At 46.8% G+C, this 12,546-nt stretch overlaps 1 protein-coding gene across 2 annotated transcripts in view; it reads left to right on the top strand.

The window, feature by feature from the left end:
* Positions 1-12,546, top strand: part of SS3 (starch synthase 3) — a 152,048-nt gene that overhangs the window by 52,319 nt on the left and 87,183 nt on the right. The window lies entirely within an intron of this gene.

The raw sequence follows: 12,546 nt of genomic DNA, 5'->3' as shown, positions 1-12,546 counted from the left end.
TATGCCCACCCCGTCCTTCGAGTAATCGCAATCGCTTTTGCGTTCTTTGGGATACAGATCACCCAACCCCTCCTTCTATTGCGGTAGAAGTGGAGGATGTTCCCCTCGGTGAAAAATATTTTGATTTGAAATGGGGAGTCTTTGCAGGTGCTTGTTTCACATGCCATGAGTTTGGCCACTTAGCCTCACAGTGTCCTGCAGTCCTGCATCAGCTCCCACCTACAACTATTGCTCCAGAAAATACTCCCCCCCCAACTTATGGCCCGGGGCCTAAGGCTATGCCTACCAAACTGGGTGATGTGCCATCTAAATCTGTCCCTTCCAAAGAAAATGTGGTTCAGGTTTCAGCCAAGCAAAAGGATAAGGGCAAGGGCAAAATTTCAGAATCTCATGCCTCCCCCCAGGGTGCCTGGCAGCAACCCAAAAAGGTATTCGCTCTCAAACCACGTCCGTTACAATCTCGTCATTGGGATGCTTCAACTTCTACCCCTGCTCAGACCTCTACCCCTGCTGACAGCCTCACTTCCCAACTGTGGGTTGATGTGTCAAAAAAGGGCATCCCCGTATGCGACAATGATGAGGATCGTAGAGCTAATGATCCAGGAGGCCAGGTGGATCTTGATGTCATGGCTGAGGCCTGACAGCTTATACTTTACTCTGCTTTTGGTTTGACTGTACATATCTTCTATGTCTACTTCAATTACTTGCATCACATACAACGTTCAGGGTCTTTGCAATGTCAATAAGTGGAGACTTTTCTGGCATTATGTACATAGAATGCATCCCGATGTGATCTCTTTACAGGAACACAACCAACACTTCTTGGCTGGTCAGCAAGGCCACTATGCTGGTTATGATATTTTTTATGCTGGTACAATGCACTTTTCGGGGGTCTGCATGCTGGTAAAACATGATATGCAGCCCACGGTTGCTTACAATGACCCTCAGGGTCGATGGATGGTGATCAGGTGCACCTGGCAGGCTGATCTCTATGAAATAGCATCTGTCTATGCCCCACAAACTTCTGCGACTAGAGCTCAAATGTGGGTCTCCCTCAAACAATATCCATGGCTGTCCAATGCTTTTTTGTGTGGAGACTTTAACAACTCACCTGCCACTCAAGACAATACCACTCATCGTTCTCACATGATCCCCACTGAGCTTCGACATTGGGAAGATATGCTCTCATCCCTGCATGCAGAAGATCTATGGCTCTCAACAAGGGACAGAGATATGGGTTATACATATCATCACAATGCCTTTACTCATTACTGGGCTCGACTAGACAGATGGTATTTGCTGCATGCTCAGCAGTATGCTGATTTTACATGTACACTATGGGTTGATCATTCCCTCTTGCTATCTGATCATTTTCCAGTATGCTTGACATTATCTATAGCACGTCTGACAGATGATATGCCTTTTTTTGGTCGTCGACTGCTCCATGTTAACAGTGCTTATTTGCTTCATTAGCAATTTCAGAACATGGTGAGAGTGGGTGTCCGTCCCCTCCTCTCACATGCTCAGGAGGATATGGATTTTGCTTGGGTCAGTCTTGCTCATTGCTTGCAGGCTGTTATTCAAGATTATGGACGGAGCTACATGGGTAACCTCAGGCTCACGCTGAAATGGGCTCAATCTCACAAGCAGCAAATGGATGCAATCAGTTCTCATAGACAGCTTACCTCTTCTGAACAGGATTCTTGTGCTTATGCGGTTCATATCATTCACCAAAATGATCTTCACAAATTAAAGAAGTGGCAAATCCGAGCTCGCATGAAACCCCTTTTGGATAAGGGCTGCTCCTCCAAGGCCTTTTTTAAAAGTCTCCATGATAGGTGAAAGGAGGATATTTTCAGGATCAAGAAAGATGATGGCACCTGGACCACTTCCAAATCAGAATTGGAATTGCAATGTTCTAGTCATTTCCAACATCTCCTTTCTCTTCAGCCTGATCATTTGATACAAGTGAATGCAGCTAGGTCTCAATTTCTTATGCATGTCTAGCCCATATTGTCTCGGGAACAAGCTCATGCATTGGAGCAGCCTTTTATGCTTAGTGAACTGGATGATGCTTTGAGTCATCTACGTAAAAGCAGCTCTCTTGGTTGGGATGGATTGACTGTCGAATTTTTCCGTGCATTTTGGGGTGATCTCAAGAACACTCTTCTTCTAATGATCAATCATGCTTGGGCAGAACAATCTCTTCCTCCATCCTGGAAACATGGCCTAGTCAAATTGATTCCCAAAAAAAGGTTGTGTGAGACGATGGCCGATTGGCGGCCTATATCTCTCATGCCTATTATTTACAAACTCATCGCTAAAATGATTGTCCTCAGGGTTCGCTTCCTTTTGCAAGCAGGACTTCATCCTAGGCAGTATGGGTTTGTCCCCAGAAGGCAGATCACTGACAATATCTCCAATGCTTCGCTTGCGATTGAGTATGCCAAATATTCTAAACAAGATGTTCTCATTCTGCAAGTAGACATTGCGAAAGCATTTGATACTGTCCATTGGGATTTTATTTCTCAAACTATGCATAAATTGGGATTTGGCCCTCAGCTCGTCCATATTATCTACTGGCTCTATTCTCATGCCACGGCGCAGTGTCTGCTTGGTGGTGGATTGTCAAGAACCTAGACTATGACCCGCTCAGTGAGACAGGGTTGCCCTCTTAGTTCCTTACTGTATGCCATTGCTACCCATCCGTTACTGTTGCACATGGACTATCTTGCAGACACAGGACAGCTTCATGGCTTGCAAATTCCAGGGGCACAGTCATTTCTTGCGCAGGCATATGCTGATGATTCATACTTTATGCCCAGGAATTCTCAAAGTGACCTTTGTCATTTGATGCATGCACTGAATGACTTTGGTATAGCTGCTAGACTGCATATCAATTTTCAGAAATCAAAACTTCTAGCTTTGAAAGAAGCTGATTGGCATGCACTGCTCTGGCCAGGCCACATTATCTCTTCCCATACTATTGTGAGGCATCTAGGCTACCCCATTGGCTGGAATATTACCCCGCAGCACCAGCTCAAATGGGTGCTTCAAAAGATCAACAAGAAGTTGGAATGCTGGCATTTGTCCACTTGGCCTCTACATGTTCGACTTTGGATAGTACAGTCCATCATTATGGCATATGTGCAATTCTATTTGCCTCTTCTTCCCTGGTCTTTTAAGCAGTTGGCTTCCTATATGTCACATGCTATGGAGATATTTTGGAAAAGCAAATCTCATAAAAAGGCTTTGCGGCTACTACCAATGCAGTCTATTTGTTCACCCAAGACTCATGGGGGGCTGAATATTCTCAATCTCCAGGTTCATATGTTGGCAAGAAAGAGCACTATGATTGCTGATTTTTTTCAGCAAAAACAGCCATGGGCTATTATGTTAGCAGCTATGTGTGGAAACATGACGTCCCATGCATATGGGCATTGGATTACAGATCACTGGGAAGCAGTCATGACCACATTTCAGGGGAAAATTCCTAGTTGCCCTGTTTCTACTGCTTTTATTCATGATTGGAAGAGAATTCTCTCATATGCTAAATGGGCAGGTGCTTCCTCTCATCATGGTAATTCTTTTCGCTTAGAAAGCATCCATTGGAGCAAGGTGTTTGAATCGCCTCTCGCTTTACAGGCACCTATTAAAGCATACAATCTCATGAAATCGGGCATAAGATTTGTTGGCGATGTTGTGGATCAACAAGGATGTATGCTTTCATTTTCACAAGCTTGCAGGACATTCTCCTTGGGTCTGCATCATAGGTCCATTTGGAAAATACTTTCAACTATGTTGCAACCATTTATTCCGGTTCCTCCACTGTTTGTACAGGACAGATTACTGGACTGGAATTTGACTTCCTTACCTCCTGCTACCCATACGCTTTCAATGCATAATCTGACCTCCTCGAAGGTCTATAGATTTCTTCTTCCACCGCCATGGATTGACAAGCATGCCAACACTCTTTGGAACTTGGATAGGCCTTTATCTTGGTGGCAATCACGACTCATGAAAATCTGGAAAGCCAAATTGCCATTAAAACAAAGGATTTTCTTTTGGCGATGTATAGTGGGAGCTTTTTCCATTAAGGTGAAATTGGCAGCACGCCATTGCTTCCCCTTCCTACCCCCGTTGCTCTCATCACCGCGAGACAGTTCCTCACCTATTATGGTCTTGCCCACACTCTCGCATATTGATCACTCATGTTTCCCATTTGCTGCGGCTTCGGTTTCCCTCTATCAGATTTGGGAAACTCTTCTGGATGTTTGGATGCCTCTCATCTCAGATGTCTCCATTCCTCCTCTTCTTTCACTGGACTCGCTTTTGGGTACTATGGACCATTTGGACACAGAGACTGCATTCCAGGATGGGTCAACAGTTTCCTCAGGCATATATTTTCTTCAGAATGTCCCTCAAGCAATCCTTATATGATAGTTTTGCTGCAAGGGACTTGGATGCTACTAGCCTTGAAGTGTTCTCTCACTGTTTTTGAGTTCTTCCATTGGGCTCTCCTTTGGAGTCTAATGTCATGTAATCTGCTTTCACCCAAAAAAATAAAATAAAATGTGTGTGTGTGTGTGTGAGGTCGAGAGAGAGCGTGAGAGAGGAGGTCCACGCAGAGACAGGTCCCCGTACAGCTCCCCTTTCCGTCCGTACATCTGTACGGAGGCCGTACGCTCACCGTATGGTGGTACGACCAGGTTCGGCCCATCCCTGCGTAGCCTTGACTGATCCCGCTGCTTTTTACCTCGCCATCGCTTTTCCCCTTCTGAAGTTCCCTCCGTAAGTCCGTACATCCCTGGCTCTTCCGTACAGCTTAGCCCCTTCGTGTCCCGTCAGCATCCCTGTTCCGTACAGTTCTGTCAGATTCCCCGTGTGAAAGCTCCATACAACCCTGTCAGCTTATCCGTACGACCGTACAGTGCCTCAGTCCAGCGTCCCTTTCGTACGTCCGTACATCCCTGGCTCTTCCGTACAGCTTAGCCCCATCGTATCCCGTCAGCATCTCTGTTCCGTACATTTCTGTCAGATTCTCCGTGTGAAAGTTCCGTACAGTTCTGTTAGCTTCTCTGTACGTCCGTACAGTGCCTCAGTCCAGCGTCCCTTCCGTACAGTTCTGTCAGCTTCTCCTTTCTTTCGTACAGTGCTTCAGCCCTATCTCATTCTCTTCACTTGTTATTTGTTTGAATCCCTTAGCCTCCATGGCAGAAGCAAACAAGTACTATATCAAGAGAGCACACTCTCCTGAACCCAAAAGACAATCAAGGGAAACCTCTCCCCCCATAGCTCCTTCATCTGAAGATGCTTCCTATGTATTTGATATGTTGAATGATGATTTTCAACAAAGTAGAAGGGAATGGACTCAACCTGCTCCGGAACTCACTTACAAAATGAAGTTGCCTTCTCTTGTACATCCTTTGAAGAAGCTTTCTCAAACAGCAGTTATCATCTTTTTTCGAGGCAAAATTCCCTCTGCTAATGATGTGGGACAATGGGTGAATTCTCTCCTAGGTGGATGCTATGTAGAAGGAGTCTACTTTGCCTCCCGAGGATTTTATGAAGTTCATCTTTTGGATGCCTTGACGAAACAAAAGATGCTGGAAATGTCCCCTCTATTTTTTGGTCGACAAATGGTGCATATCATGCCCTGGTCCCCTAATAAGGACTATCAGAACCTCATCAAGCATCATTGCCCTGTATGGGTTGAAGTGGTTGATTTTCCAGATTACATGAGAACAGAGCTTCCAGGTTTAGCTATGACATTGGGACAAGTAATTTGTACCCCTCGTCCCACAGGTAATAAAAATCGTTTTTGCATCTTATGGGATACTGATAGACCGACCATCTCCTCTATTGCAGTTGAGATTGAGGGTGTTAATTTGGGAAAGAAATATTTCACTTTAAAATGGGGCATTTTTGCTGGAGCTTGTTTTTCTTGTCACAAGTTTGGGCATCTTGCTTCAGAGTGTCCCTCTATCCTTCATCCACCTCCTCCAGCAGCTATTCCTCTGCCTTCTAATAAAGGAGGTCAGAAGACATATGTGGAAAAGATTGAGGCTAAAGGAGCAAAGCCTTCACTTCATACAGGGAGCCAGGCCAATTCAGCTCAAAATAAGGATAAAGGAAAAAGCAAGTTAGGGGAAAATAACTCATCTTCTCATGAGGGATGGCAGACTGCAAAGAAGACGCTGCCTCTCAAACAAAGACCTCTCCAATCTCGTAATTGGGATGCCTCTGCTCCTTCTCCAGGACAATCTTCTACCTCTCCAAGCAACCCCATCTCAAAGGCATGGGTTAATGCAGTCAAGAAAGGTCTTCCCCTTTGTGAAGAAGATGATATTATCAGGGAATTGGATGCTGAGGGTCAGCAAGACCCTGTGGCAATGGCAGAGGCTTGAGGCCTCCCGTTGTTTTGGAGGATTGATCATCTCTTGTATATATTTTCATGCGTATCTGTAATAGTTTGTGCATGTGGTCGGGATCATATGCAAAAAGAACTATATCATCTGCATATAGCAGTAACAATATTACCCACACTCCTATTTTGGGGCCTTGTATGTCTTCTATTGACATAGCTTCTTTTACAAGTTCTTCTAGCCTGTCAATGCGTATCCCAAATAAAGTGGGTGAGAGTGGGCAGCCTTGCTTGACTCCCATGTTGCTTTGAAATGCAGTCGATAGTCCCTGAGATTGCTTCAATCGGCATAGAACTTTTTCATATATCCGGGAGATGCCCACTCTGAGTGTCAGAGGGACCTCCAGGTTGTGCATTCTATCCCATAAACCTCCTCGTGGTACTGTATCAAATGCTTTTCTGAAATCAACAAAGAAACAGAGTAGAGTGTTTCCGTGTAATCTGCTTTTATCCATGAGGACCCTCAGTGTAACGAGGTGGTCTGCAGTTCTGTGTTCTTTGCGGAAGCCTGCTTGCCCAATAGCCCTTTTCTTGGCTTCTTCTCCCCAGCTGCTGATTTTTGCTTCAAGTATTGTACTAAAAAGTTTGGTTGGGGTGGAGCTGACCATTATAGTTCGATAATTGGTAACTGAATTTCTGTCGCCTCCCTTGAAAAGGAGCTGAACCCAATTTTCCTGCCAATCAAGCGGGAAACCATGTTGTAAAGCGTGTGTCAACACCTGTGATAGCCACTCTCTTGCTTTGTCTCCTGTCCATTTTAGAAATTCAGCGCACATAGACATGTGGTCAGATGCTTTTCCATTGGCCATCTTTTTCAGCCCTGTTTCTATGTCTTCAAATGCAAAAGGATTGGGAGAAGCAAGTGGTATCTCTTCAGTCCCCATTTCTGTTGCATAGACATGATTGTAGAGTTTAATGACGTATTCCATCATATCTTCATCTGATATATTCCCCATGATCTTTTTCTTCGGACTCTTGACATGCCTCCAACCTTTCTTGGGATTTTTAATGAATGTAAGTAAATCAGATTTTTCCTTCTCTAGAATGTAATGCCTCTTCTTTTTCCGTGTGAGAGCATTATATTGTTTATCCTTCTGTCTGTACAAGTCTGTGTTTGGAATGTGTTTCAATGCTTTGCGCATTTGCTTGCACTCTTCATCGTACCATTTCTTACATGGTAGACCTTTAACCAATTTCTGTCTTGCTTGGGGGGCTACTCCAAACACCTTTGTGGCGGTGTCCAAGATAGCCTCTTTGAGGGCTCCCCATGTGGGTGTAACTGCCATTGCATTCAGCTTTGCATCCAGTGTGATGGCATATTCTTTCTGTTTCTCTTGATCCACCCGGAAGCCTCCTGGATGTGCTGTAATTTTCTGTGTGTGGATTTCAGCCTGCACACTAAGGGTGAGCCACAGGGAGAGATGGTCTGACTCTGGCTGTTTTGCTCCTATTTTGAGGCTCTGAATGTTAGGTAATGCATCTACATGTGCCAAAGCATAATCTAATACAGCCCTCCACTAGCCGAAAAACATGTAGTCCCATTGGTCCCGGGAAATAGTTGCGTTCCATTTAGTATTGGCATATGTAGACCATTCATCATGCTTCTAAGTGCTCTGCCTTGTGCATAAATGGTGTTATCGTCTGAGATCCTGTACCATCTGTCATCCACTTCGATTGCATCCTCTTTATCCATTTCATCATGCATGATCGGCTGAAATTGCATTTGTCCAGTTCTTGCATTGAGATCACCCAGTATTATGACTTTACCTACTTCCTTCAACTCAGCAATGTCTAGGCATAAGGCTGCAAATGCATCATTGGTGTCTATTCCATTCCTGCCATAAAAGGGAGAGTCATGATGTGGTATATAGCAACCTGCAATGAAGAGAGGGCATGCGCCTTCAACTTTCAGCCATATAAACCTCTTGTATTTGTCGGCTTTGTAGAAACTGATCTTTTCTGCCAAATGTTCCTGATACATGCATGCTACACCACCTTGACCTCTTTTCCCTATCTGTTTCTCTTACATGGTACGCACCACGTATCCTGTTACGTCTGGAATCCTGCAAATTTCGCTCTCCCATGTTTCTCCAAGGAAAATGATGTCTGCATCTTGTATGAAAGCATTGATACTAATTCCCTTGTTCCAGGGGAATCCTCTGCAATTCCAAAACATTACTTGTAAGGACTTGTGAGTCCCATGGGTCTCGCATCCCTATTTGATAGTCTCCTCCATTGGAGGGGTTTTCCCCTATCGCTTGAGCCTCTCATTGTATTGCTTCCTTCTTATTTCTTGCTGTTTTGGGGTGCGGTCCTCACTGACATAGAAAGGGGAGCCCTTGAGGTATACTCTACTGCTGTCCAAAATGATGTCACGTTTTGTTGTGTCCATCACTATGCATACAATGGCTCTTTTACCAGTCGCACCTTCTTCTATTCTACCCACACGATGTGCTCCATACACTGCCACATCTGGCATCGCGAAGTGCTCTGCAAAGAACTCTGTCACCTCTTTTGCTAGGCTGAGGGGACTCTCCTTTTCCACTTCTGGAATTTGCCGTATGACAAGTTTACGGGATCGTCTTTCTTTTTCTTTTTGTTCCTGTAGGTCTTCCTGTGTAGCAGTGTTGTTACGGGCTGGAGGAATTTGGGCTTGTTGAACTTGTTTATGCTCGTTTGTATTTCCACCGGGTGTGAGCTTTGAGGCAACTTCTACCCACTTTTTGGGTTCCTCTAGAGTGAAACTTTCCTTGTTCCCCTGTTCTTGGGCTTGTTTAAGTTCATGTACCTGTTTGCAGCCTGTTTCCACTTTGGTTTCTAGCACTGTCACTCTGTTTTGCAATTGCATCACAGTCTTGTGGAGTTGGAGATTTTCTGCTTGGAGTTCCACCAACATGTTAATGAGCATGTCAATTTTCTTGCTGTTTTTGGTGCAGTAAACCTTCGAGAACGGAGTGGCAAGATCTAGTTTCTTGCTCAGTTTGAAAGGGGTATGAAAAGTCCCCATCTCTGCCTTGAGGCCTGTCAGATTGCTCCTCTTCCTACAGGACCTTGCTGGATGAGCTGGAAGGGAGACGGCCTGTTCTTGGTGTACTGAGCAATACACGTGACCCCTTTTGAGAGAGCAATGGCCAGTTGGCCCGGCCTGTTCTTGGTGACGTGACCCAGGCCAGTCGGGTCGGGTGTGCGTCAGGCTTGTAGCAAAGGGCTTCTGGTCGTCGAGGTGCGATTGGTAGGGCTGCTGGTCGGCGAGGTGCGAGGGAGTCGAGGAAGGCAGGTCGGCGAGGTACCGCGGGCTGCTGGTCGGCGAGGTGCGAGGGTGTCGAGGGAGGCAGGTCGGCGAGGTACCGTCCAGCCTCCCGAGAGAGGGAGAGAGGCTACGGGAGAAAGGGACGGAGAGGCTACGAGAGAGAGAGAGGCTACGGGAGGGGAGGGGTGGAGAGGCTACGGGAGGGGGGGCGGAGAGGCTACGGGAGGGGAGGGATGGAGAGGCTACAGGACGGGGGGGCGGAGAGGCTACGGGAGGGGGGGCGGAGAGGCTACGAGGGGGGGGGGGGGAGAGAGAGAGAGAGAGAGAGAGAGAGAGAGAGAGAGAGAGAGAAAGAAAGAAAGAAAGTGTATTATTGTCCACTAAAGGCCAAAATGGGCCCATGGGACATCAAGAACTCTGCATACAAGATAGCACAAAATCAACGTGCCACAAAGAAGAGGCATCGTCGAATATCATCTAAGTGCTACGCAATACAATGCAAGTGAAAGTACATAATGTCAAATCTGAGCCTAAATACAAAGTAAACTAGATGCAAGGAAACCGCCCCTGGGTGCAAAATGGGGGGATGAGTACAATATGCCAATGCAAAGATACAAGTCCAGGTGTCACGGAGTCTGAGAACCAAAATAATACTGGAAATCCTGTCCATCGACTCTGCCTCCTGCTATGAGAGTACAAATCTGAGCAAAGGTGAGGTGAGCGGCTGGTGGGGCGAGATCTCCATGAGTAAGTCTCCTCCGAAAAGCTGCCATCATCCTGGATCGTCTGGAGATGAAGCGGCGAGTACGTCCCCTATGTAACAAGATCCTGCGGCGTCTACAAACCATCTCATATGTACATCCACAGGGTGGAGGCATGTGTCCTGTGTGAGCTCTGACCTCCTCGTGCTCCTCCTGGTCTCTATCCTCTGGTATAGCGTGTGCCTGAGCTCTATCAGGCTGGGCTTTATCACGCTCCGGTCTGTGCTGATGGTCTCTGAGGTAGTCTCGTCGAAGCATAGTGGTCTCCCTGACATAAAGAGCTAGGCAATGCTGATCCTCGTAGTCCATCACTCGTGAGAGAGGTCCAAAGCCATCCGTGAAGAGACAGTGGAATCTACCTCTGAGCTCATAATATAACGGGCATCTGTAAATGAAGTGCTCCTCTGACTCCACCTCTCCCATGGTGCAACAAGGGCAGATCCTGGTCTCTCGGCCTGGTCGCCGTCCATCCTCCATGCATCGCATCCTACCAGCCTCTATCTCGAGCTGATGCGAAGAGACTCTAAGCTGGCCAAGGGCAATCCTCAGTGAGTGGGACATGTGGATACCTGTATAGCCTGGTGGAATGACAAATCCATCCTCTGAGATCCGAAGGAAGTGGTCACGATATGTGGCCATCTTCGTCAGAAGCTGCGTGGGATAAATCCAAGTGCGATACGTATGAAGCTGCAGCAAGTCTGCTCTCGTGACCTGGCTAAGCTCGTGGCGAGTCAACTCGAGATGAGGGGCATCTATGCTGTATCGGAAGGGAGGCAGTCTATCCATGTCTAGTCCAAGAGATGTGAGCCACCTAGTGAGTCTGAAGTACCAGCAGTATCGGGCCCCAGATCGTGCCAACTCCATAGAAGATGTAAGTGCTAACCATGGCAACCGAGCTCTGCCTGCTGCTGAGTCTCCAAACTCCCTAACCCTATGCAAATACATGACCGACTGAAACGCTGCATCCAATGCAAGGGGAGTAGCTCCAAACTCTGCTAGCATGATCTCGTGCGGAACTGTATCCTTGGCCCTAATGAGCCGAGAGAACATGATGATCTATAACCTCTCTACTCGTCTCCAATTTGCAGCGCCGAGGTCTCCTGCCCAGAAAGGAGCTGCATTCATCGCAGCTGGTCTCACCAATGTATCGAAAAGCAAGGATTTCGTATCGGGATGCTGAAAGTGGGACTGAAAACACTGACGCTCAAGATGAGCCAACGAAGCATACCCTTTACTAATCCTATCTCGTGCTGCATATGTTGTGGTGAAAACCGGTCCCCTGAAAACTGCCCCCAAATAAGTGTACTCTCTAACAAGCTCAATGGGCTGTCCGTCATAAGTGAAGCAAAACTCATCCGTGCTGTAAATACGATCAGAGGTGTTGAAAACCATAACCTTGGTCTTGCCAAGGTTTACGGTCAACCCCCTGTCCTGGCAAAACCTGTGGAGTGCCTCGATATGTGCCTGGAGGCCCTGAGCAGCAGAGGAAATGAGAACCACATCGTCCGCATACAGGAGGATAGGAATGGAGGATCCTGAGAGAGTAGAGCCCACACCGCCTGTCATCTGTACAAACATCTCTAGCTCATCAATATATAATCCAAAGAGAGTAGGAGAGAGCGGGCAACCCTGCTTCACCCCAATCGTGTTGCATACCTCCTCTGAGAGCCCCTCACGTGTCCGAACCCGACCAGTGTCCCTCTCATACAAAGCCATGATAGCCCACTGTATCTCTCCACACTGAAGCCCATCTGGCGAATCCTCTGAAACAATCTGAATCGCGGAACTGTGTCAAATGCCTTCCTGAAGTCCACGAAGCAACAATAAAGCCGTTGCCTTCATGACTTCGCCTCCTCTACCAGTGCCCTGAGTGTGAGGATGTGATCAAGTGTCGAATGATCCCTGCGAAATCCAGCCTGCCCTCTGGCTCTGAGTCCTGTCGTCTCGGCATGGTCATTTATACGGCTTTCCAAAACTGATGCATAGATCTTGGCCATAACGTGGCCGATCATGATGGTCCTGTAATTCGACGGCTCCATAGAGAGAGAGAGAGAGAGAGAGAGAGAGAGAGAGAGAGAGAGAGAGAGATGTCTGCAAAAGGCCAAAGAAGG

Source organism: Dipteris shenzhenensis, chromosome 25 (assembly GCF_047967505.1).
Source record: "Dipteris shenzhenensis isolate YYH24624 ecotype China chromosome 25, Dip_SZ_1.0, whole genome shotgun sequence".
Taxonomy (NCBI): Eukaryota; Viridiplantae; Streptophyta; class Polypodiopsida; order Gleicheniales; family Dipteridaceae; genus Dipteris; species Dipteris shenzhenensis.
The sequence above is the reverse complement of the archived record's forward strand: the minus strand, read 5'-3'. Positions and strand labels throughout refer to the sequence as shown.